The sequence below is a fragment of the Bufo bufo genome, chromosome 4 (assembly GCF_905171765.1).
Source record: "Bufo bufo chromosome 4, aBufBuf1.1, whole genome shotgun sequence".
Classification (NCBI taxonomy): Eukaryota; Metazoa; Chordata; class Amphibia; order Anura; family Bufonidae; genus Bufo; species Bufo bufo.
Window position 1 is genome coordinate 381,596,877 of NC_053392.1, and position 27,437 is coordinate 381,624,313.

The 27,437-nt window shown below is 41.5% G+C and overlaps 1 protein-coding gene across 1 annotated transcript in view; it reads left to right on the top strand.

Moving 5' to 3' along the window:
- The window catches only part of PEX7 (peroxisomal biogenesis factor 7), a 294,431-nt gene that overhangs the window by 240,626 nt on the left and 26,368 nt on the right, over positions 1–27,437 (top strand). The gene's annotated exons all lie outside the window — the stretch shown is intronic.

Here is a 27,437-nt window from a genome sequence, read left to right on the forward strand (position 1 = left end):
CTGGAATGGTTTTTGGGTGCCATATCACATTAGAAGAGACCTTGAGGTACCCCTACACAGGGCTTTGGAGTCTGAGTCAGATTCAAAGCTACTTTTGAGTGGAGTCGGTACAAATTACTCTGACTCCAGGTTAAAAAATATTACCGTATTTGTTATTAATATTGTGTAAATAATATATTAGCTTTTATACAGATTTAGAAAAGTTTAGAAATGGTAATCATTAATATATTTTATGTTCTGTCAATCCAAGGCCCTAATTCAGGAGTGCACAACCTGCGGCCCGGGGGCCACATTCGGCCCTAAAAACCATTCTGTGCGGCCCCCAACCATCTGGTAACAGACGTGTGTCTTGTGGCTGCTCACATATTTTTCATGTAGTCTCCCATTACATGGGAGTCCTGGAGGTGTAACTAGACATTTATAGTATATACTGTATGTACAATACGCCATAAATTACAGTATTTCAGTTGTTAATAACCCTTTACATTTTATTTTTGGCCCTTGTCGTTGGTTCAGTCTGATAATGTGCCCCCCCCCCAACCAGAAAACATTGTGCACCCCTGCTCAATTGATCCAGCACAGTAATAAGCAGGGTGTTCTAGTAGTGATAGAAAATCAGTTCTCCTGTGTTCTCTCCTATTCCTTGTACTAGGTATCTTCATTTTGCTCCAAGGCCCTTTGTTACAGTGCCTGAAATTGTGCTGCACATGCTCAGTGGTAAGTTCCTCCTCTAAAGACTAAAGGAGGAAGTTCACTACAGGCTGTGCCTGCAGTCATCTCAGATCTGATGGAATAGGAAGACAGCATTAAAGGGGTTGTCTGGGAGTACCTAACTTTTCACAGGTGCCCCAAGCCTGCCTCTGCTATGAAAAGAATTATATTTGTGTATCCATGCCCAGCGCTCCAGATGGCGACCAAAATGGTCGCCAATGCTCCTTAAAATTTGCAGATGGTGACAAGACTTTTTAGTCCTGTTGCCATTTGCGAGTGGACCGTAGCCCTGCAGCTGAAGAGATACTTTTAAGACCCAGATCGTATCTGTTTGAGAATGTGGCAAGCGCTGCACTCAGCCCGCGCCATGTTCTCCTCAGCAGCAAAGGGGAGAAGGAGGCAGTCCCTTCTCCCCCTGTGCCGCTGCTGCCTCTGCCACCAACGGACTGATAGCAGGGAGGAGGAGAGGAGGAACTGTTGCCACTGCAGCATCAATGAATATCATTAACATATTAATTTAAGTGTAGGCAGTGGGTGCCGGCAGCGGTATCACATACCCGACACCCGAACACCCGACCTCTGAAATGGCGCTGTGATCCCCATAATTAACCCCTCAGGTGCCGCACCTGAGGGGTTAATTGCCGGCGATTGCAGCGCCATGTCATAGAGGGCAGGTGCCGGGTATGTGATACCGCTGCCTACACTTAAATTAATGTGTTAATTATATTCATTGATGGCGCAGTGCGCCCACAAACCCTCCCAGTATTATAACTATTATAATCATTGGTGGTGCAGTGGCCACAGGCATACCCCCCCCATTGTTATATTCATTGGTGGCAGTGGCAGCTTCTGATCGCAGCCTCAGCAGTGTAAACCTGGGGCTCCAATCGGTTACTATGGCAGCCAGGATGCTTCTGAAGCCAGGGCAGCAGGGAGAGTGTGAAGTCCTATTCACCCTCTGTAAAGGGGGAATATTAATCACCAATATTTATGTAAATATCAATAATTAATATTCATAAATAGGAGGAGCCGTCTATTGATGACTCCGCCTATTTATACCTTTATATTAAATAATAACACTATACTTTCACTTTGCTTCACACTACCCGCTAAACTAGCTGCAAGCGCCTAACTGAGCCAGCTACCGCTAATAACAACACATTACACAGTAGGTATAATACAAATAATACAAGATATTTATTATCACCTACAGTACACAATACAGGACCATAAATACAGCACTAAATACACTATTCAATCCCAAGTTCCACCCACAAACTAACTATACAATACACTTACATACATTCATTAGCAGCCCACCCAACCTGGCTCTAAGCTATCCCTATGGGAGGCAAAGGGTTAACACACACTCAGCTGCTGCTGGGGTAAGCAGGCAGCAGTGAAGGGGTAAATGATTACAGGGCAGCTACAGGGGTAACTGGGGCTGCCTCAAGGGTACAGGGCTGAGGTTAATGCTGGAGGAGTTCAGCAGCCAGGGTTAGGGTATAGTTGGTGAGGATAGGGATTGCAATGGGATGTGTTGGAAGGGGTTACTATTGTTGGGGATATAGGGGGTATGTGAGGGGTAGGTAGGGGCTAGACAGGTAGATACTTAGCCCTTCCAGGGTTACTAGGCCTTCTCCAGGTGCACGTCATGGAGCTGCTCTCTCCCATGTCTCTGTCTGTAGTCCAGTCCCAAGAGAGCCCCTTGTTCCTGGCTTGGGCTCATATATCAGCCTCAGAAACAGCTCACCTCCCCCCCTCCTCAGGCATGTGACATCATAGTGTGCCTTCCTCAAATCCCAAGAGTACTCCCCCCTAGTCCCAAAATGCTGGAAGTAGGGGCATGGAGTTTAGCCATGGGGCAGAAGTGTGGAAAACAGGTGTATGATGTCTCTGGTTAGAAAGCCCCCTGACAAACGGTGCCAGAGAGTCTGCAATCTTTGTCCTGAGGTGGCCAGCAAACTGGCCCATCCTATTGTTTGGGGCCTGAACAAAAGAGGACTAGATACTAATCAGCTGTTATCCTACAGGCTATCAGCACAAGTTTTTCTCTAAACATGGGGGATGAATTGTTGATAAGAGTTGATAGGGAATTGAATCTAGGGAATATTTAATACACTTCCCTCTACATATATATATATATATTTATATACACTTATTTGGGGGCACATATTTTCCACAGGGGCCACAATGAGTCCCTGTGAACCACTAGGAGCAGATGTGCGCAGATGCTGGGCACATCTGCGCACATCATCCTATAATGCTATTTAAGTATGCATATCTATTATACATGCATGCACGTGTTTGCGTGTATATATATATATATATATATATATATATATATACATATATACATACATGCATACGTCTCAACCCTTCCTCAACACCCTCATAGAGCTCTATTAGGGTGAATAGGACAAGGGATGAAAAGATCCCAGGTTCTAGCCCAATAGTTAATAAATAAAAAGTAAAAAAAAAAAAAAAAAAAAACAAACACCAAAATATTAAGTTTATATCACCCCCTTTCCCAATTTTACATATAAAATATATAAACAATAATTAAATAAACATATTACATATTGCCACGCCCAAAAAAGGGCAAACTATTATATTATATAATATAAAATAATATCTCCTATGCGGTGAATGCCTTAACAGAAAAAAACTAAAAAAAGAAAAAATTAAAACCGTGCGATTTGGCCTTTTTTTTTGTCACCTTGTCCCCCCAAAAAAATAGGATTGGACTGTTCGATTATGGGCCGGACGTTTCATAAAATGCAGAATGCATGCTGCTTTTTTGGCGTTTTCTTTTTTTCGCATGGTATCGAGTATCGCAATACTTTTTTATGGTATCAAAATCCAATCAAAATTTTGGTATCGCAATCACCTTAGTGGGGATAGTTTATTTTCACCCATTCTGTGTAACATATAGAAGAATATCGGTTTCAAACACCCTTAAAAAATATTGACTCCTTAACCACCTCCCGACCGCCTAACGCACGGATGTGTCCGGAAGGTGGTTGATTCATTCCTCCTGGACGCATCCGTGCGTCATCTCGCGAGACGCGAGATTTCCTGTGAACGCGCGGAAGGTAAGAGAGTGGATCTCCAGCCTGCCAGCGGCGATCGTTCGCTGGCAGGCTGGAGATGCGATTTTTTTAACCCCTAACAGGTATATTAGACGCTGTTTTGATAACAGCGTCTAATATACCTGCTACCTGGTCCTCTGGTGGTCCCTTTTGTTTGGATCGACCACCAGAGGACACAGGTAGCTCAGCAATATGTAGCACCACACTACACTACACCCCCCCCCCCCCGTCACTTATTAACCCCTTATTCACCCCTGATCACCCCATATAGACTCCCTGATCACCCCCCTGTCATTGATCACCCCCCTGTAAGGCTGCATTCAGATGTCCGTATGCTTTTTACGGATCCACTGATACATGGATCGGATCCGCAAAACGCATACGGACATCTGAATGCAGCCTTACAGGGGGGTGATCACCCCATATAGACTCCCTGATCACCCCCCTGTCATTGATCACCCCCCTGTAAGGCTGCATTCAGATGTCCGTATGATTTTTACAGATCCACTGATACATGGATCGGATCCGCAAAACACATACGGACATCTGAATGGAGCTTTATAGGGGGGTAATCAATGACAGGGGGGTGATCACCCCATATAGACTCCCTGATCACCCCCCTGTCATTGATCACCCCCCTGTAAGGCTCCATTCAGACATTTTTTTGGCCCAAGTTAGCGGAAATATATATTTTTTTTCTTACAAAGTCTCATATTCCACTAACTTGTGTCAAAAAAGAAAATCTCACATGAACTCACCATACCCCTAACGGAATCCAAATGCGTAAAATTTTTTAGACATTTATATTCCAGACTTCTTCTCACGCTTTAGGGCCCCTAGAATGCCAGGGCAGTATAAATACCCCACATATGACCCCATTTCGGAAAGAAGACACCCCAAGGTATTCCGTGAGGGGCATATTGAGTCCATGAAAGATTGAAATTTTTGTCCCAAGTTAGCGGAAAGGGAGACTTTGTGAGAAAAAAAAAGAAATAATCAATTTCCGCTAACTTGTGCCAAAAAAAAAAAAAATTCTATGAAATCGCCATGCCTCTTATTGAATACCTTGGGGTGTCTTCTTTCCAAAATGGGGTCACATGTGGGGTATTTATACTGCCCTGGCATTCTAGGGGCCCTAAAGCGTGAGAAGAAGTCTGGGATCCAAATGTCTAAAAATGCCCTCATAAAAGGAATGTGGGCCCCTTTGCGCATCTAGGCTGCAAAAAAGTTTCACACATCTGGTATCGCCGTACTCAGGAGAAGTTGGGCAATGTGTTTTGGGGTGTCATTTTACATATACCCATGCTGGGTGAGAGAATCATCTTGGTCAAATGCCAACTTTGTATAAAAAATGGGAAAAGTTGTCTTTTGCCGAGATATTTCTCTCACCCAGCATGAGTATATGTAAAAAGACACCCCAAAACACATTGCCCAACTTCTCCTGAATACGGCGATACCACATGTGTGACACTTTTTTGCAGCCTAGGTGGGCAAAGGGGCCCACATTCCAAAGAGCACCTTTCGGATTTCACAGGTCATTTACCTACTTACCACACATTAGGGCCCCTAGAATGCCAGGGCAGTATAACTACCCCACAAGTGACCCCATTTTGGAAAGAAGACACTCCAAGGTATTCCGTGAGGGGCATGGCGAGTTACTAGAATTTTTTATTTTTTGTCACAAGTTAGCGGTAAATGATGATTTTTTTTTTTTTTCTTACAAAGTCTCATATTCCACTAACTTGTGACAAAAAATAAAAACTTCCATGAACTCACTATGCCCATCAGCGAATACCTTGGGGTGTCTTCTTTCCAAAAGGGATCACTTGTGGGGTAGTTATACTGCCCTGGGATTCTAGGGGCCGAATGCGTGAGAAGTGGTTTGAAATCAAAATCTGTAAAAAATGACCGGTGAAATCCGAAAGGTGCTCTTTGGAATGTGGGCCCCTTTGCCCACCTAGGCTGCAAAAAAATGTCACACATCTGGTATCCCCGTACTCAGGAGAAGTTGGGCAATGTGTTTTGGGGTGTCTTTTTACATATACCCATGCTGGGTGAGAGAAATATCTTGGCAAAAGACAACTTTTCCCATTTTTTTATACAAAGTTGGCATTTGACCGAGATATTTATCTCACCCAGCATGGGTATATGTAAAATGACACCCCAAAACACATTCCCCAACTTCTCCTGAGTACGGGGATACCAGATGTGTGACACTTTTTTGCAGCCTAGGTGGGCAAAGGGGCCCACATTCCATAGAGCACCTTTCGGATTTCACCGGCCATTTTTTACAGATTTTGATTTCAAACTACTTACCACACATTAGGGCCCCTAGAATCCCAGGGCAGTATAACTACCCCACAAGTGACCCCATTTTGGAAAGAAGACACCCCAAGGTATTCGCTGATGGGCATAGTGAGTTCATAGAAGTTTTTATTTTTTGTCACAAGTTAGTGGAATATGAGACTTTGTAAGAAAAAAAATAAATTTAAAAAAAATCATCATTTTCCGCTAACTTGTGACAAAAAATAAAAAGTTCTATGAACTCACTATGCCCATCAGCGAATACCTTAGGCTGTCTACTTTCCGAAATGGGGTCATTTGTGGGGTGTTTGTACTGTCTGGGCATTGTAGAACCTCAGAAAACATGACAGGTGCTCAGAAAGTCAGAGCTGCTTCAAAAAGCGGAAATTCACATTTTTGTACCATAGTTTGTAAACGCTATAACTTTTACCCAAACCATTTTTTTTTTTACCCAAACATTTATTTTTTTATCAAAGACATGTAGAACAATACATTTAGAGCAAAATTTATGTATGGATGTCGTTTTTTTTGCAAAATTTTACAACTGAAAGTGAAAAATTTCATTTTTTTGCAAAAAAATCGTTAAATTTCGATTAATAACAAAAAAAGTAAAAATGTCAGCAGCAATGAAATACCACCAAATGAAAGCTCTATTAGTGAGAAGAAAAGGAGGTAAAATTCATTTGGGTGGTAAGTTGCATGACCGAGCAATAAACGGTTAAAGTAGTGTAGGTCAGAAGTGTAAAAAGTGGCCTGGTCATTAAGGGTGTTTAAGCTAAGGGGGCTGAGGTGGTTAAAGGGTTTGTATACACACTAATTTCTGAGACTGGCAGGACCTTTGTTGGTGATCATACTTACCTGATCCCCAGTGCTGTGTCCCGGCTCGTTTGTTCCCCAGCTTCAGTTGCTTGTCTGTTTGACACCGTTAGAGCCAATAACTGATCACTGCTTCCCTTGCATTATGTTAAATGGTCTTGTGATGCAAGGGGAGCAGATCTGCACTATGGCCAGTGATTGACTGCAGTGGCATCAAGATAAAAGTTTTCATGGAGAAACCCATGACAAGCAGCGGAGGCCTGGAAGCGAATGAGCCAAGGCCCAGCACCTAGGGATCAAGGAAGCATGATCAGCAATGCAAATCTGGCTAGTCTGAGAGTTCATAGAAATTGGTGCACAACCCCTCAAGAGCCTCAAGATCGATGGGCTTAGAAGAACAAATCAAAAGGAAAGACAAATGGGCAACTACACAAGGTAAGACGTCTTTTTTTTTTAAATTACACCATAATTATATGCATTTTAAATTTGGCGACTATAAATTTCATTTGGCTCCTATATTTTTCAGGTTAGGAGCCAATGGCTCCTTGATATTTTTTTTTGTCTGGAGCACTGCCTGCTGCTCTGCTTTTGCATGGTGGCTTCTGTGTGTCCTTCTTTCCCTTTCCTGTCCATACCTGATCTGTAGAGTAAAATATGCAGACTGCTTCTCTAGTGATACCTGGTACACGCTGCAGTAATAGTGCTAATGATTATCACTAGCGAGAAATATCTACTGTAGTGGGGGGAAATGGCAGTGTGTCTTATAAAGCGAATGGTGCAATTTGTACATTGCTGACACTAATACATCGCCGGCCGCTATGCTGCACAGTGCGGCCTGTGATTAATCAGTTACAGTTACCCTCTATCACACGGGGTGGAAGGAGGGGCTGGATGCCGGCAACTGCTGTTGCACTCTGTACTGTACTCCATTACACCAGACCCCACTCACAGCGGTTTTCATATGTAAAGTCTATTCATGTAATCCTCAACCAGTGGCTCTGCTTTGTTAAACTACCGTAATCGTCTGTATATGTACTCACTATAAAAGCAGCGGGCGTAACGTCACTCACTGTCATGCTCCTCCCACTTCATTAATGAAGCTGGCGGAGCAGGAGTGTGACTGAGTGACGTTACACTGCCCGCTGCTTTGATCATCCACAGATCCCCCATAACAATGCATCATCCACAGATGCCCCCTTAACAGTGTCATCCACAGATCCCCCATAACAATGCATCATCCACAGATGCCCCAATAACAGTGTCATCCACAGTTTCCCCATAATAGTGTCATCCACAGACCATTAGTTTAAAACCCACCAAAAGCACACCTTTTGGTTCAAAATATGTATTTTTTTTCCCTCCGCAAAACCTTAGGTGCGTCTTATAAAGCAAAAAAAAAAGTAATCTATTTATGACCATAGAAAATATTTTCATCAGTCAGAAAATACATTTTCGCTCACTGTCTTACCATAAACAATTTTTTTAAATTAGTATAGTAAGGAAAAAAAAAAAAAGATTCAGATGCTTTTTAGATAGGTGTAATATAGAGTCTTTTTTGTGCCCATATTATGGATGCAAAATCCAGGTCTCCTGCTGTTCATTTGAGCCAGGGGTTCATCATTTTCTGATGAACTACAGGAGGTTCAGGTCTTGGGTCCATAATACTGGAGTATTAAAGCACCCATGTTATATCTGTCTAAAAGTGGCTTTAGTTAATGCATTATATTATGTTTAGGGATTGATAATAGATAATTAGGATTACAGTTTGTATAGGGGGATGGAAATTATATGCTACATATTTCCAAATACTTGCATGCAAAAGTTAGTTGGTGCATTCCTGCAGTGTTTGCATTTCTTTAATACATGCAGCATTGAGTGTAGACATGTGTGGTATGTTTGAACTCCACATCTTGCAATTTTTGCAGACTATATTTTATTTCCATAATGTCAATGCTAGGGTACGCATTTTAGGCTACTTTCACACTTGCGTTTGGTGCGGATCTGCCATGCATCTGCACAGACGGATCTGTTCAGATAATACAATCGTCTGCATCCGTTCAGAACGGACCCGTTTGTATTATATTTAACATAGCCAAGACGGATCCGTCTTGAACACCATTGAAAGTCAATTGAGGACGGATCCGTTTTCTATTGTGCCAGATTGAGTCAAAGAAAATGGATCCGTTCTCATTGACTTACATTGTGTGTCAGAATGGATCCGTTTGGCTCAGTTTCGTCAGACGGACACCAAAACGCTGCAAGAAGTGTTCCGCCTCCAAAGCGGAATGGAGACGGATGGAAACATTCTGAGTGGATCCTTTTCCATTCAGAATGCATTAGGGTAAAACTGATCCGTTTTGGACCGCTTGTGAGAGCCCTGAACGGATCTCACAAACGGAAAGCCAAAACGCGAGTGTGAAAGTAGCCTTAGTTGTCAACTTATTTTTTTGCCCAGTTTTCTGCAAAATTGCATGAAGGTGTTAGGCCCCTTGCAGACGAGCGTATCCGGATGTGTTGCGGATGCGTTCAGTGAATACTGCGCCATTCAGTTTTGTTTACGATCGCGTTAAGTTGTTCAGTTTTTATCACGCGGGTGCAATGCGATTTACTGCGTGATAAAAAACTGAATGTTTACAAACATCTCTTAGCAACCATCTTTGAAAATCGCATCCGCACTTGCTTGCGGATGCGATGTGATTTTCATGCAGCCCCATTCACTTCTATGGGGCCAGCGTTGCGTGAAAATCGCAGAATATATAACATGCTGCGATTTTCACTCAACGCAAAAGTGATGCATGAAAACCACTGCTCATGTACACAGACACATTTAAATGAATGGCTTCGTATTCCATGCGGGCGCAATGCGTTCGCATCATTCATTGCACCCGCGTGGAATTCTCGCTCGTGTGAAAGGGGCCTTAGTGTGTATTAATTATTAGGTTATATTTTTTATACACGGTATGTTTTGTGCTCTTAGAAAATGTAGAATTTGCTAAACTAGAAGTGGTTTTCCGTGTACAGTATACATTTATAACTCATGTAGATGACAGGTAGAATGGGAACTTAAAGTGGCCCCATGATGTAGGTGGGTGTGCTACAGCACAAAATACTACCCCAGCAGAACCAAACCCCATAATTCAGCACAAAATACTGCCCCAGGAGAGCCAAATACCATAGTGTAACACAAAATACAGCCCCAGCAGCACACAATACCCCCCCAAAAGCTGACCCTCTGCAGTGGACAGTGCCAGCTGCTACATTCTGTCCTCCAGTTGGTGCCGTATTTGTTCTAGATTTGTGCTACAGTTTGTTTGTTTTTTGCAGTATGTGTATAAGGAGTACTAAAAACGAAAACACTTCAGTCACATGTAGACATACCCTTGGACTGCGTTTACATCACAATTTTGCCCCAGTTTTAAGCATACAGTTGCAAGAGAATGTATGTGAACCCTTTGGAATGATATGGATTTCTGCACAAATTGGTCATAAAATGTGACCTGATCTTCATCTAAGTCACAAAAATAGACAATCACAGTCTGCTTAAACTAATAACACACAAAGAATTAAATGTTACCATGTTTTTATTGAACACACCATGTAAACATTCACAGTGCAGGTGGAAAAAGTATGTGAACCCTTGGATTTAATAACTGGTTGAACCTCCTTTGGCAGCAATAACTTCAACCAAACGTTTCCTGTAGTTGCAGATCAGACATGCACAACGGTCAGGAGTAATTCTTGACCATTCCTCTTTACAGAACTGTTTCAGTTCAGCAATATTCTTGGGATGTCTGGTGTGAATCGCTTTCTTGAGGTCATGCCACAGCATCTCAATCGGGTTGAGGTCAGGACTCTGACTGGGCAACTCCAGAAGGCGTATTTTCTTCTGTTTAAGCCATTCTGTTGTTGATTTACTTCTATGCTTTGGATGGTTGTCCTGTTGCAACACCCATCTTCTGTTGAGCTTCAGCTGGTGGACAGATGGCCTTAAGTGCTCCTGCAAAATGTCTTGATAAACTTGGGAATTCATTTTTCCTTCGATGATAGCAATCTGTCCAGGCCCTAACGCAGCAAAGCAGCCCCAAACCATGATGCCCCCACCACCATACTTCACAGTTGGGATGAGGTTTTGATGTCTGTGTGCTGTGCCTCTTTTTCTCCACACATAGTGTTGTGTGTTTCTTCCAAACAACTCAACTTTGGTTTCATCTGTCCACAGAATATTTTGCCAGTACTGCTGTGGAACACCCAGGTGCTCTTGTGCAAACTGTAAACGTGCAGCAATGGTTTATTTTGACAGCAGTGGCTTCCTCTGTGGTATCCTTCCATGAAATCCATTCTTGTTTAGTGTTTTAAATATCATAGATTCGCTAACAGGGATGTTAGCATATGTCAGAGACTTTTGTAAGTCTTTAGCTGACACTCTAGGATTCTTCTTCACCTCATTGAGCAGTCTGCGCTGTGCTTTTGCAGTCATCTTTACAGGATGGCCACTCCTAGGGAGAGTAGCAGCAGAGCTGAACTTTCTCCATTTATAGACAATTTGTCTTAGCGTGGACTGATGAACAGCAAGGCTTTTGGAGATACTTTTATAACCCTTTCCAGCTTTATGCAAGTCAACAATTCTCAATCGTAGGTCTACTGAGAGCTCTTTTCTGCGAGGCATCATTCACATCAGGCAATGCTTCTTGTGAAAAGCAAACCCAGAACTGGTGTGTGTTTTTTTTATAGGGCAGCTGTAACCAACACCTCCAATCTCATCTCATTGATTGAACTTCAGTTGGCTGACACCTTACTCCAATTAGCTCTTGGAGATGTCATTAGTCTAGGGGTTCACATACTTTTTCCACCTGCACTGTGAATGTTTACATGGTGTGTTCAATAAAAACATGGTAACATTTAATTCTTTGTGTGTTATTAGTTTAAGCAGACTGTGATTGTCTATTGTTGTGACTTAGATGAAGATCAGATCACATTTTATGACCAATTTGTGCAGAAATCCATATCATTACAAAGGGTTCACATACTTTTTCTTGCAACTGTATATGCATCACATACCCGTTAAACAGTTGCCTCTGATGCATACCATACAGTGGCGTCTGTTACCGCAGGGTCCCACTGTATACTTTTAGGTTTGTTTTTGTTTTGTTTTTATTTTTACTGGACTCCAAACAGTATGTATTTTATTAGTTGAAGTCTTATATCCGGCACCTCTACCGATCATCTGTTTTGGATGTTTGTGGTGCCAGAAACTATACAGTGTATGAAGCGGGAAGCAGATGGCTGTGTACAATGTGTAGTTTCTCCCACCAGTGTACTGCAGTTTCCAGAGAAACAGCTGACAGTAGAGGTGCCGGATTTCAGGCACCGATCTGATATTGATGACCGATCTTGTGGATAGGTCATCATTATCTGTGGTCCTGACTACCTTTTTAACGTGATGGGAGAGCAGTGTCCTAATATGTGTGTGTGTACTATATATAGACACGCTAATTCATGCTATGTATGTCATGTAACATTTGTATATGTAATGTACTAGTATACGCTGCATATATTAGTACATTACGTAGTACATATACATAATACACTATTTATTACTTGGGCAGCATGTACCACCATTAGTTCACGCCACCAGGATGGCTGATTGCTTGGGTGGGCAGTTGAGGCAGACTGGGGCTGAGGCAGATAGGCAGGCTGATGAGATGAAGCCCCACTTGGCAACCTGGTAGCAGAGAGAGTCAAAACAAAGCAGGAGTGACACAGTGACATTGGAGTGACACCGTCAGCTGCATCCTGACACTTGCCATCATCAGATGCTTAGCCAGCAGCTTCCATTTCAGGTATTTGCAGTGCTGTGAAAAAGTTTTTGCTCCCATACAGATTTCTTTTGTTTTTGCACATTTGTCACACTTAAAGGAGTTTTCCAGGATTATAATATTGATTACTTATCCCCAGCATAGGTCATCTATATCAGATCAGCGGGTATCTGACGCTCAGCACCAATCCCCCAATCAGCTGTTTGACGAGAAGGCCATGCTCCATGCAAGCTCAGCCTTCCCTTCATTGTTTTTCTGCTTGACGTCATCATCGCAGCGGTGACCAGGTGTAATTACACAACGAGACGTATTATTCAAGTGTATAGGAAGGAGCCATCCCATTGAAGTGAATGGAAGAAAAAAAATACAATGCAACAGTAATCTGCAAACACAAATAACGTACAATAATGCCATAGTTATAGAAAATATTCTGGTGCTAATGCTACGCTTATTTAGTAAATTTGAGATTCTTGGCAAATAAATTTTGACTTAATTTAATTGAGCCCGTCTGCCCTAATTAGAGTAAGTATAAAACTGTAGCCTGCTCTCATTACATTCATTAGAAGCCGGCTGGCACCATGAGAGGTATGGAGTGGTCTCAGCATGCATGTTGGTACCTGAGGCCATTATGGCACAACATTTTTTAAAAGGCAAATTGGATCCTCCACTCCCTGAATTTTATGGTAGCCGTGATGGCACATAATAGGTAGTATTTAGTGTTAGGTTCCCATCTTATAGAGATCAACTTGACGTTTGGCAGACGGGCCCAAATAATTTTGTACAAAGTGTATTTGCCAAGAATCTTAAATTTACAAAATAAGCGTAGCATTAGCACCAGAATATTTTCTATAACTATGGCATTATTTTACATTATTTGTGTTTGTAGAGTGCTGTTGCATTGTGTTTTTTTTCTTCGTGTTTCTAACCATGGCGGCGTGCACCTGCGCATTGGGATGTGCTGACTGACCCCCCCTTTTTTTTGCAGTTGTATAGAAGTGAATGGGATGACTTGTAATTACACCTGCTCACTTCTGCGCTGTCGACTGCTAGCAGGTAAACAATAAAGGGAAGTGCAGCCTTCCCTTCAACCACCTGATCGGCGGGGGTCCGACACCCAGCACCCCCGCCGATCTGATATTGATTACCTATCCTGAGGATAAATTAAATATTATATAAAGATAATAGTAATCTATTATTATTATAACTGGTGATATTGGAATGAGAGTTGTCATTCCAAATGAGCCTTCAGCATCAATTGTAATAAGTATTGTTTAGCTCATTCACCGTGACTGTTCATACGCTTTACTAAATAATAACCTCCTGTAGTCGGAAACCGCAGTGAAAGATAAATGGGTTTTATCGAGGTAGAAATCAGCAACGTTGAAGCAGCTTACATACATTACAGTGTTGCTCAGTCTTTCAAGAATGCTGACTGGTTTTCTCGCAGCTTGAAATCTAATCCCTGTGTGTTTTATTGTCAAACTGTTATTCACCCACTTACTACACAGCTTGGCCATCAGCCCACGCAGCCAGGAACTGTGAACAATATACCCATAATGTAGATTGTTAGACTTTTCATTAAGTTCAGTACTATCTGTTTTTCCGCAAGTTAAATCATAACATAAACTTGATTTGTATCGTAATATGGATACGCTCCTATAGATTTGCCTGTATGTATACAATATAATAACTTTCTATAGCATTGTGCAATGTATATCTTTACTGCAAGTAAATATCACTTTGGGTAGTGCATTTTTTCATGAAAAACTTTTGAGAACCCGATTTTGACATATTTGGATAAGAAGAGATGATAAAGATGGCCATCACTGGGGGACCACCTCTCTTAGCCAGTGCGTAGATCCCCTAAAAGCTGCAGTTCTAGCTGTGGAGAACTCCGTCGGGGACATTTATCAATGTCTTTACACCACAATAGTGGTGTAAAAAGTAGATGATCATGGCACACACCATATTTGCGCCATAATTTGCAAATTTTAGAGGTTCTCGCCTCTTAATAAATTAGGCACATCTCACTCTTTCGCACAGGGATCAAGACTGGCGTATTGAAATGCCAGTCTTGATAAATGACCCCTAGTGTATCTGTGCATTATATAGACTATTCAATTAAAAAGACGAATCAGTGGAATGAGGAATGCAGAAGCTGATGTGGACCCTCTTGGTTATTAACTAATTTGGTGTACGGCTGAACCAGAGCGTGGAATCTAAGGGATTATGTGTTCTACATGCCCGCAAGAAAGTAATGAGTTTTCCACAGGGAATCCCTGGGTTGCTAACCCTGAAGTAGCCTCTGTTAGCAACATGCTGGTGCACGTTTGCACAGAAGACATCAAGATGCGGTACCAAGGGGGCAAGCAGAATTCATAGGCAGTGTAGACCTCAAGGAAATCTGAGTTGGGTCACGTAGTCATGTGGAAGTTAGGGAATGCGGCAGGCAGGAATTTGAGCTAAGGTCCACAAACTGTATCGCTAACAGCAAACTCAGTAGCAAGCACGTTAACAGATAATAGGAACCAAATGGACATTATTGCTCAGGCTTTTGATGAGTGATGTACAAAATAAAAATCAGACAGTCTCTTTCTAACAAAGCTAGAACCAGCCCTGTACTCACATGGATCCAGAGCTCTCCCCATTCTTTGCTCCAATTGTCCTGCTAGGCTGGCAGCTCAGGGGAAATGTCCTTTCTGCTGTAAATCTTTCTGTGTTACTGTCACGGCTTCTAACAGAAGATACAGCTGGTGGCAGTTGAAGATTTAAACTAAGCACGTGCGACCACCTCAATGAGGTGGACAGAGAAATAAGGAAAAGAACAAACAGCAGGTGGCCCTATTCAGATACATTTTTTTGAATAGCTCTGGCTATATAAAAAAAATGTATTACATGCACTTACAGAAGTATTCAGATACTGGATTGAAAAATGTATAATATTTTTTATGGCACAACCCCTTTAACAAGGAGTGCATCTGTGCATGGTAGCATAGCGGGGAGCCAAAACAGAAGAGCTAGAGAGAAGAGAGGACACAGAAAGAGCAGCATCACATACGAAGAGCCACATGCGACGGAGGGTAAGGGAGTGCGGCATCACATGCTGCTTAAATGCCGATCATCCCATCACCTGACTATAGGGCTATTTTGTACATTTTGAAATAATTTTATTTGTAAGTTTTACCTATTTATAATGTTTCATGTTAATACAGTTGCTTGCAATTACTAAATGTAGACTATAGAAAGATGATGACACTAATTCAGTGCAGAAAACAGTTAATATCGTGATGTGAATTAATATCAAATGCAGTGAGCCATAACTTAAAAAAATATATATAATAAGAGTATTCATATCTCGCAAGCATTTCTTGTAGGTATACATTCAATGATCTTTTGCACAATTATGGAGAATTGTACAATAAAATCAAAGCAAATGAGCAAAACGGATTAATTTAATCTACAATTTGTTTGTGCCTGCCGCTCCACGATTCACACATACTCAATATTATGCCAACATTGTTTTTGTAATGCAAATTCATGCATTTTAGTCAGCGTACAAGTATGTACGGATTATGTATTGAGAGGCAATGTCTGAATCGAAAAGTGCTGGAAGAGTTTAAATGCGTGTGTTTTTGTGAATGTGGACTTTAAAATGACTGCTACTGTATATAAATCAAATTTGGTGGGAACAATGGAAGCTGTCTGGCCACATTCATTCTCTGTCACCCTTCACTCATTCTACAAAACATCTTGAGAGAGTAAAAGGTATACATAGGTGAATGCATCATTCCATTAATTTGAAAATAACGGGGAGATGAAGCCTCTTTCATTCTTATCACTTTGAATTTGTACTAAAGAGTGAACTGGAACATTTTCTTCCTTCAAGAACTTGGTAGTTTTCATAAAGGAAAACGAATGTATACATATCTATGTGGAGAAATGTGACTTTTAATATCTTCACAAAATGTTCTCCCTTTCCATACATTTTTTTATTGAAACCTCAAACTTATTGGCGTTAGCAAAGAAAATATTCCTTTTATCACCGTTAAAGGAGGAAGAAATTGCTGGACTACATAATGTACAGGCTTTCCCCTTCATGGATAAATTCAACTAGAATCCTATCTCTTGTGGCAACCAATTAAGATAGCTTACACATCACATAAATGGAAGTGTTCAAAGTAATAGCATGCAATAGTATCCATCTAGAATATGTTAAATGTACAGACTGTGTGCAAAATATTAATATAATTCACATGTGTTCCTAAGAGCAAGATCGCCTGTACATGAACAATAATTGATGCTGCACATTTAATTGTTGTTAGAAAATTTTGACTAGCACATCCAAAGTCACAGGTGCATATCTATAAAGCTAACATACAGACTGCAAACAAATTATGTATGGCAGCACACTGTTATACATGCAAACTACGGACTAGAGATTATACTAGATCACAATGTTACTACACCTATTATACATAAAAAAAATGGAAGCTCTTCGCACACATTTTTGATCAAATGTGTGTCGGGCGCATCTACCAACGTCAAGGTGGCTTCTGCAGATGGGTACCTAACACTAAGAGAACTACCTCTCCCGGGCCTAAGTCTACAATGTTCAGGACGGTATAGGAACCAGCTATGTTTATACTCTGCTTAGAAGCCCTGGGCAGAAGAGTGGGGAGTACTTAATCTTAAAGGAGACAACTACCCTCCAAACAAACTGCAAGAAAATTTAGACTAGCACATCCAAAGTCACAGCTGCACATCCATAAAGCGAACGTGCAGACAGCAAAGAAAATACATATGGAAGCATACTGTTACACATGCAAACAATAGAACTAGGGACTAGAGATTATTCTGGTTCACAATGTTACTACACCTATTACACATACAAACCGGATTCCAAAAAAGTTGGGACACTATACAAATCGTGAATAAAAACTGAATGCAATGATGTGAAGGTGCTAACTTCTAATATTTTATTCAGAATAGAACATAAATCACGGAACAAAAGCTTAAACTGAGAAAATGTACCATTTTAAGGGGAAAATATGTTGAATCCGAATTTCATGGTGTCAACAAATCCCAAAAAAGTTGGGACAAGGCCATTTCATCACTGTGTGGCATCTCCCCTTCTTCTTACAACACTCAACAGACGTCTGGGGACCGAGGAAACCAGTTTCTCAAGTTTAGAAATAGGAATGCTCTCCCATTCTTGTCTAATACAGGCCTCTAACTGTTCAATCGTCTTGGGCCTTCTTTGTTGCACCTTCCTCTTTATGATGCGCCAAATGTTCTTTATAGGTGAAAGATCTGGACTGCAGACTGGCCATTTCAGTACCCGGATCCTTCTCCTACGCAGCCATGATGTTGTGATTGATGCAGAATGTGGTCTGGCATTATCTTGTTGAAAAATGCAGGGTCTTCCCTGAAAGAGATGACGTCTGGATGGGAGCATATGTTGTTCTAGAACCTGAATATATTTTTCTGCATTGATGGTGCCTTTCCAGACATGCAAGCTGCCCATGCCACACGCACTCATGCAACCCCATACCATCAGAGATGCAGGCTTCTGAACTGAGCGTTGATAACAACTTGGGTTGTCCTTGTCCTCTTTGGTCCGGATGACATGGCGTCTCAGATTTCCAAAAAGAACTTCGAATTGTGACTCGTCTTACCACAGAACAGTCTTCCATTTTGCCACACTCCATTTTAAATGATCCCTGGCCCAGTGAAAACGCCTGAGCTTGTGGATCTTGCTCAGAAATGGCTTCTTCTTTGCACTGTAGAGTTTCAGTTGGCAACGGCGGATGGCACGGTGGATTGTGTTCACTGACAATGGTTTCTGGAAGTATTCCTGAGCCCATTCTGTGATTTCCTTTACAGTAGCATTCCTGTTTGTGGTGCAGTGTCGTTTAAGGGCCCGGAGATCACGGGCATCCAGTATGGTTTTACGGCCTTGACCCTTACGCACAGAGATTGTTCCAGATTCTCTGAATCTTCGGATGATGTTATGCACAGTTGATGATGATAGATGCAAAGTTTTTGCAATTTTTCGCTGGGTAACACCTTTCTGATATTGCTCCACTATCTTTCTGCGCAACATTGTGGGAATTGGTGATCCTCTACCCATCTTGGCTTCTGAGAGACACTGCCACTCTGAGAAGCTCTTTTTATACCCAATCATGTTGCCAATTGACCTAATTAGTGTTAATTGGTCTTCCAGCTCTTCGTTATGCTCAAATTTACTTTTTCCAGCCTCTTATTGCTACTTGTCCCAACTTTTTGGGGATTTGTTGACACCGTGAAATTTTAAATCAATGTATTTTTCCTTTAAAATGATACATTTACTCGGATTAAACGTTTGATCTGTCATCTACGTTCTATTCCAAATAAAATATTGACATTTGCCATCTCCACATCATTGCATTCAGTTTTTATTCACAATTTGTTTAGTGTCCCAACTTTTTTGGAATCCGGTTTGTAAAAAATAGAAGCTCTTTGCGCACATTTTTGATCAAATGTGTGTTGGACCCATTTACCAATGTCAAAATTGCTTCTGCAGATGGGTACCTAACACTAACAGAACTGCATCTCCTGGGCCTTACCTAAACCTATGATGTTCAGGGCTTGTAGGAACCAGCTATATTTATACTTTATACTATATTTATCCCTGGTTCCATTGTTTGCATGCGAAACAGGGTGCTACCATATTTTGTTTGCCCATTTAATTGTTGGCATCCATCATAATACAGCCTCACTAGTTGCATCTAGATATGACTGCCTTATACAGAAGAAGACTGCTGCAAGGTAGCATGACAAATATCTAACAATTTCACAGTCACCTTGACATTAGCGTTAATGAGCTTGTCTGGCCAATTCGTCACTTCTACTAGAATAGTGACATTTCCTGTGTTGAGATGAACTAGGAAGTACAGTAGAGACGGATGTAGTATCCAGAGAGCGGTGAGTATTACTTTTTTTTTTTTTTTTTTAAGCCGTTCAGACCATTTTTTTTTTTTTTATCTACTAGCTTGGTAACTACTTTACAATGCTAAATTCAGACTGTTACTTACATGTAGTTTCTTATAAATGAAAGTACTCTATTGCTGAAATCCTAAAATAACCTGTCAACTGTACATGAGCTCAGGCCAGACACACAGCAGACTTTTTCTGAATGTGTTTAGTCCTTGTTCTATATCATAATTATGTTACACTATTGCAGTATATCTAGTGGGAATTTACGCTACTGTATTTGGGAGATAGTCAGGTCCATAAATATTGGGACATCGACACAATTATAAAATTTTGCGCTCTATACACTACCACAATGTATTTTTAGTGAAACGAACAAGGTGTGCTTTAACGGCAGACTGTCAGCTTTAATTTGAGGGTATTTACATCCAAATCAGGTGAACGGTGTAGGAATTACAACAGTTTGCATATGTGCCTCCTACTTGTTAAGGGACCAAAAGTAATGGGACAATTGGCTTCTCAGCTGTTCCATGGCCAGGCGTGTGTTATTCTCTCATTATCCCTATTGCAGTGAGCAAATAAAAGGTCCAGAGTTTATTTCAAGTGTGCTATTTGCATTTGGAATCTGTTGCTGTCAACTCTCAAGATGAGATCCAAAGAGCTGTCACTATCAGTGAAGCAAGCCATCATTAGGCTGAAAAAACAAAACAAATCCATCAGAGAGATAGCAAAAACATTAGGCGTGGCCAAAACAACTGTTTGGAACATTCTTAAAAAGAAGGAAAACACTGGTGAGCTCAGCAACACCAGAAGACCCGGAAGACCACGGAAAACAACTGTGGTGGATGACCGAAGAATTCTTTCCCTGGTGAAGAAAACACCCTTCACAACAGTTGGCCAGATCAAGAACACTCTACAGGAGGTAGGTGTATGTGTGTCAAAGTCAACAATCAAGAGAAGACTTCACCAGAGTGAATACAGAGGGTTCACCACAAGATGTAAACCATTGGTAAGCCTCAAAAACAGGAAGGCCGGATTAGAGTTTGCCAAACGACATCTAAAAAAGCCTTCACAGTTCTGGAACAACATCCTATGGACAGATGAGACCAAGATCAACTTGTACCAGAGTGATGGGAGGAGAAGAGTATGGAGAAGGAAAGGAACGGCTCATGATCCTAAGCTTACCACCTCATCAGTAAAGCATGGTGATGGTAGTATCATGGCGTGGGCATGTATGGCTGCCATTGGAACTGGTTCTCTTTTATTTATTGATGATGTGACTGCTGACAAAAGCAGCAGGATGAATTCTGAAGTGTTTCAGGCAATATTATCTGCTCATATTCAACCAAATGCTTCAGAACTCATTGGGCGGCACTTCACAGTGCAGATGGACAATGACCCAAAGCATACTGCAAAAGCAACCAAAGAGTTTTTTAATGGAAAGAAGTGGAATGTTATGCAATGGCCAAGTCAATCACCTGACCTGAATCCGATTGAGCATGCATTTCACTTGACGAAGACAAAACTGGAGGGAAAATGCCCCAAGAACAAGCAGGAACTGAAGACCGTTGCAGTAGAGGCCTGGCAGAGCATCACCAGGGATGAAACCCAGCGTCTGGTGATGTCTATGCGTTCCAGACTTCAGGCTGTAATTGACTGCAAAGGATTTGCGACCAAGTATTAATAAGTGAAAGTTTGATTTATGATTATTATTCTGTCCCATTACTTTTGGTTCCTTAACAAGTGGGGGGCACATATGCAAACAGTTGTAATTCCTACACCGTTCACCTGATTTGGATGTAAATACCCTCAAATTAAAGCTGACAGTCTACAGTTAATGCACATCTTGTTTGTTTCATTTCAAATCCATTGTGGTGGTGTATAGAGCCAAAAATGTTAGAATTGTGTTGATGTCCCAATATTTATGGACCTGACTGTATGTACATGTTTGGGACCTAAAAAGCGAAAGTCTAGAGAAGCCCCTTAAAGGAGAAATGTTATATTACTTTTTGTCTGTCCCTTTTTGAAATAATCATTTGTTGTTGTGTCTTATTACTAAGCATCCAGAAAAAGTGACCAGCATGGACATAAAACAACTTGACCTTGTGGAACATACACATGTCACAGTGCGGTGTGGGATGATAACTCCACACCAACAACAAGAGGGAAGGGAAAAGGTACTAAGCCTGGGAAAGAGGGAAAGGTCACCACCTAGTGAATCCCTAACCTGAGCCCTGACTACTGAACAGACCTTGATGGTAGGAATTTTCATGCGCTGGAACCTAAGGCCCTATCTGACACTAAAGTGCTCTGGAAATAGTGTCAGGACAAGAGTTGACCTGTTCCCTTTCCAGCTGAAAGAACAGGAGACTCCCTCAGGCCTAATACCAAAGGGTAGGGGAAAACCACGAACAAGAAATAGGGAAAAGACACTTAACTCCAAAATATGCAGACGAGCAGGAACTCAGAGCAGAACCAGACACCAGCTCTGCACAACCAAAAGTAGCTATCAACCGCATAGCATGATGGGTGAGGCCAGACTAAATAGAGGAGTAGGAATTACCACTTAACCACTTCCCATCTGGGCCATTTGCCCCCCTTCTGACCAGGCCTAATTTTGCAAAACTGACATATCTCACTTTATGTGGTAATAACTTTGGAACGCCTTTACTTATCCAAGTCATTCAGAGATTGTTTTCTCGTGACACATTGTACTTCATGATAGTCATAAATTTGAGTCAATATATTTCACCTTTATTTATGAAAAAATCCCAAATTTACCCAACATTTTGAAAAATTAGCAATTTTCTAAATTTCTATTTCTCTGCTTTTAAAACAGAAAGTGATACCTCATAAAATATTTATTACTTAACATTCCCCATATGTCTACTTTATGTTGGCATCATTTTGGAAATGTCATTTTATTTTTTTAGGACGTTAGAAGGCTTAGAAGTTTAGAAGCAATTCTTCAAATTTGTAAGAAAATTGCCAAAACCCACTTTTTAAGGACCAGTTCAGGTCTGAAGTCACTTTGTGGGGCCTACATAGTGGATACCCCCATAAATGACCCCATTGTAGAAACTACACCCCTTAAAACCGATTTTACAAACTTTGTTAACCCTTTAGGCGTTCCACAAGAATTAAAGGAAAATGAAGATCAAATTTTTAAATTTCACTTTTTTGGCAGATTTTCCATTTTAATCCAATTTTTTCTTTAACACATCGATGGTTAACAGCCAAACAAAACTCAATATTTATTACCCAGATTCTGCGGTTTACAGAAACACCCCACATGTGGTCATAAACTGCTGTATGGGCACACGGCAGGGCGCAGAAGAAAAGTAGCTCCACATGGTTTTTAGATGCCATGTCCCATTTGAAGCGCCCCTGATGCACCCTTACAGTAGAAACTCCCAAGAAGTGATCCCAAGAAGTGATTTGGCAACTAGGGGATAAGGTGCCAGTTTTATTGGTACTATTTTTGGGTACATATGATTTTTTGATCATTCATTATAACGCTTTATGGGGCAAGGTGACCAAAAAATTGGTAGTTTTAGCACAGTTTTTATTTATTTTTACAACGTTCACCTAAGGGGTTCAGTCAAGTGACATTTTTATAGAACAGATTGTTACGGACGTGGCGATACCTAATATGTATACTTTTTCATATTTATTAAAGTTTTACACAGTAATAGCATTTTTGAAACAAAAAAATTATGTTTTAATGTGTCTATGTTCTGAGAGCTATAGTTTTTTTATTTTTTGAGAGATTTTCTTATGTAGGGGCTCATTTTTTGCGGGATGAGGCGACGGTTTTATTGGTACCATTTTGTGGGACATACACCTTTTTGATCACTTGGTGTTGCACTTTTTGTGATATAAGGTGACAAAAATTGCTTGTTTTGACACGTTGTTTTTTTTTTTTTTTTTTTTTTTTTTTACAGTGTTCACCCGAGGGGTTAGCTCATGTGAAGTTTTTATAGAGCTGGTTTTAAAAGACGCGGCAATACCTAATATGTATACTTTTTTTTTTTTTTTTCACTTTAACACAATAATAGCATTTTTGAAACCAAAGATGTTTTAGTGTCTCCATGTTCTAAAGAGCCATATTTTTTTTTTTTTTTTGAGAAATTTTCTCATGTATGGGCTCATTTTTTGCGGGATGAGGTGACTGTTTTATTGGTACCATTTTGTGGGACATACGCCTTTTTGATCACTTGGTGTTGCACTTTTTGTGATGTAAGGTGACAAAAATTGCTTGTTTTGACACAGGTTTTTATTTTTTTACGATGTTCACCCGAGGGGTTAGGTCATGTGATATTTTTATAGAGCTGGTTTTTACAGACGCGGCAATTTTGTGGGACATACGCCTTTTTGATCACTTGGTGTTGCACTTTTTGTGATGTAAGGTACAAAAATGGCTTTTTTTGACAGTTGTTTATTTATTTTTTATAGTGTTTATTGGACTGGGTCGATTATGTGATATATATATATTTTTAACTCGTTTTATTGGAGTATAAAGGTGTAATAGTGAATTACATGACATATTTCACATGACAATCAATTCAGCAAATGAGAATGCGAAATCAACACGCATATTGACATAAAACAAAAAGGAAAACAATCCGTGGTACATGGTTCTTGATAGTTTTCCCCTGAACACAGCAGGGTTTCTGACAAATGTTAGAACAATTCCTGAACAACATTACACGTGGCATCTCTGGAACCTTTTCTCAAGTGGCCATTGGTTACAAAAGTATTCCATATCTCCTATCAAAACCTACACATATATATAAATATGGGACCTCATCGAGAATTTAATGTATTAGTGGACGCACACCACTCCCCCCATACTTTCTGAAATTTCTGAGGGCACCCCCTATGTATGTAAACTACTTTTTCTAGAGGAATGATCTGATTGACTACCTGTTTCCAGTGGTTTAAATTAGTCATCCTATCAGTCATCCATCTAATGGCTATCGCCTTCCTAGCAAGGAATAAAGTTTCTTCCAGGAATATCCTGTGATGATGAGACCACTGCTCCTCGTCTACAATTCCCAGTAAACACATCTTGGGACAAAGAGGGACATTTCCTGGCACTAAATCTGACAGTAATGATGTCACATCTCGCCAGAATCTTTGTATATGTCTACATTCCCACAACATGTGCCAAAAGTTAGCATTGGCCTGGTGACATCTGAGGCAGTTACTGTTCTCCATTCTACCCATTCTGAATAACCTACTAGGGGTAAGGTAGCTCCTGTGGAGGATATGCAGCTGTATCATCTTGTTATTAACCGAGGGAGAAACTCTTGTAGGAGCTGCGAGGGCCTCAGCCCATTCTGTCTCGGAAAGGGATGGGATGCAATCCCTCCATTTGTCTTCTACGGTCAGAGGGGACATGCTCATTTTCGTGGTTATGAGATTTGTATAGATAGCTGATATGAGGCCTCTGGGGCCCTGTGTGGACAACATACCAATTAGTGGATAATTGGAGATCTTTCTGGAGCCCCTACCAAACTGTGCAGAGAGGGCATGTCTAATCTGGAGGTATCTGAAGAACATATGCCTCGGAACTTCAAATTTGTCTTGGAGTTGAGAAAAGGACCTCATAGATCCTCCCTCATATAAGTCGCCTAGGTTCTGTACCCCATGTTCCTTCCACAATGCAGCGCCATCATGTCGACTCAAATGCCGAAACATAGGGTTCTCCCAGAGGGGTATTGCGTCCGACAGGTCATTATAGGACTTAAGCTTAGCTGCTTCCCAAGCCTGATGGGCCAATCTATGTAATAGAAGGGCTCTTCCGTGGAACAGACTAATGTCTTCTAGTACTGGCCATAAAGAGTGGATCTGCAAAAAATATTGCAGATAAAATTCTGCATTGGGGAGAGGCTGCGAGGAAATCCAGATCGTAAGGTAGTGTAACTGACCCGCTAGGAAATACAGGAACAGGTCCGGGAGTGCCGCTCCCCCCTGCAGCTTGGGCCTCTGCAAAGTGCGGAGCGCCAATTTTCTTCTAGCCGCTCCCCAAAAGAAGGTTGACATCATGGAGTGGAGGCGGTCAAAGAACCGTCTCGGGACGGTCGTGCTAGCATGCTCTAATACATACAAAGCCTTTGGTAGAAGGACCATCTTTATGAGGTTCAGACGCCCCATCAACGAAATGGGGAGGGATTGCCATGCCGCAAATTTCTTAGCAAATATAGAGGTTAAAGGCTCCGTATTCAAAGTATATGCTAAAGGGGGGTCTCTGGTTATTATGATTCCTAGGTATTTAAACCGGTCTACCACTGAGAGGTTGCAATATGTCATAGGCCAACCTTCAGGCTTAAGGGGCATCAGAGCCGACTTTGACCAATTAATATGCAACCTAGAAAATCGGCCAAAGGTTTCAATTAGCTCAATCGCTCTGGGCAACAACTGATCCGTCCTATCCATAAAAAGGATCAGGTCGTCGGCATACAATCCGACTCGATCCTCCCTACCCCCCAGGGAGACTCCACTGTAAACCCCATCCGGCCTCAGTCTAAGTGCTAAATGCTCTATTGCTACTGCAAACAGAAGGGGCGACAGAGGGCACCCTTGCCTTGTTCCTCTGCCAAGATCAAACTGACCTGAGTGTGAACCGTTCACCAGTATGTTCGCTTTAGGGTGCTTATATAGCATTTGTACCCACTGGGCAAATACTGTCCCAAAGCCAAAACAGTTTAGTGCCTCCATTAGATACAGCCATTCTACTGAATCAACGGCTTTGGCCGTGTCTAAGGATGCCACAACCCACGGCTTATCTAAAACTTTATCTATTTGCGTGATAACCTGCGCTCTCCTGATGTTGGTAGATGTAGACCTCCCCGGTATGAATCCGGACTGATCCGGGTGTACAACAGATGCTATTACCCTATTGAATCTATTGAAGGAGGATTCTGTTCGGGACTCTGAGTGACACTCAGAAGCGTGCGCTCATACCGGAAGTTGGGTTGGCCACGCGCTTCGGCAATACCACATATGTCTATTTTATTTTATTTTTTTCTATTTTTAACATTTTTTTTTTATTCCTTACTTGGGGAATTTTTTTTTTTACATGTGAAACCTTTTTTTTATTTTATTTTTTTATTTTTTATTTTACACTTTTCGTCCCCCATAAGGCCATACAGTCTGTGAAAGACCTCACACAGCTCCTGCACTCTCCGGTCCCGGCAGTCACATGACCGCCTGGCCGGAACAGGAAGCGCATAGCGCTTCCTGCTCTGCATACATATCGCTCGGCGAGCGCTGTGTATGCAGCGATCCAGAAGGCAGGGACACCTGGGCACTGTCCCTGGCTTCTCTCTGGGTTGCCCTGCTGTCACTGACAGCGGGCAACCCGATCAGCAGCTGCACTGCGTTCTGGAACGTCCATTCAGAAATAGAGAAACACCTCCCGGACGTTTATAGTCAACGTGCGGACGGGAGGTGGTTAAGCTAGACCTGAGACCAGAGGTGTGGTCATACCCAGCCACAACACAGAAGAGTGAAACCAGAGAGGCTGTCAGATCACATCACATGCAGCCAGTCTCCTAGATCTTCTGATCCCTGTCACAGGAGAGACTGTGACAGCACAATGCTGACAGACTTGAAGACCGGGAAGTCTATAAATACTGTATGACATTTGGTGACTATAAAACTCACATCATTATGCACTTTTATTGACCCGATATAAATTAGGAAGAAAAGCTAGGAGCTG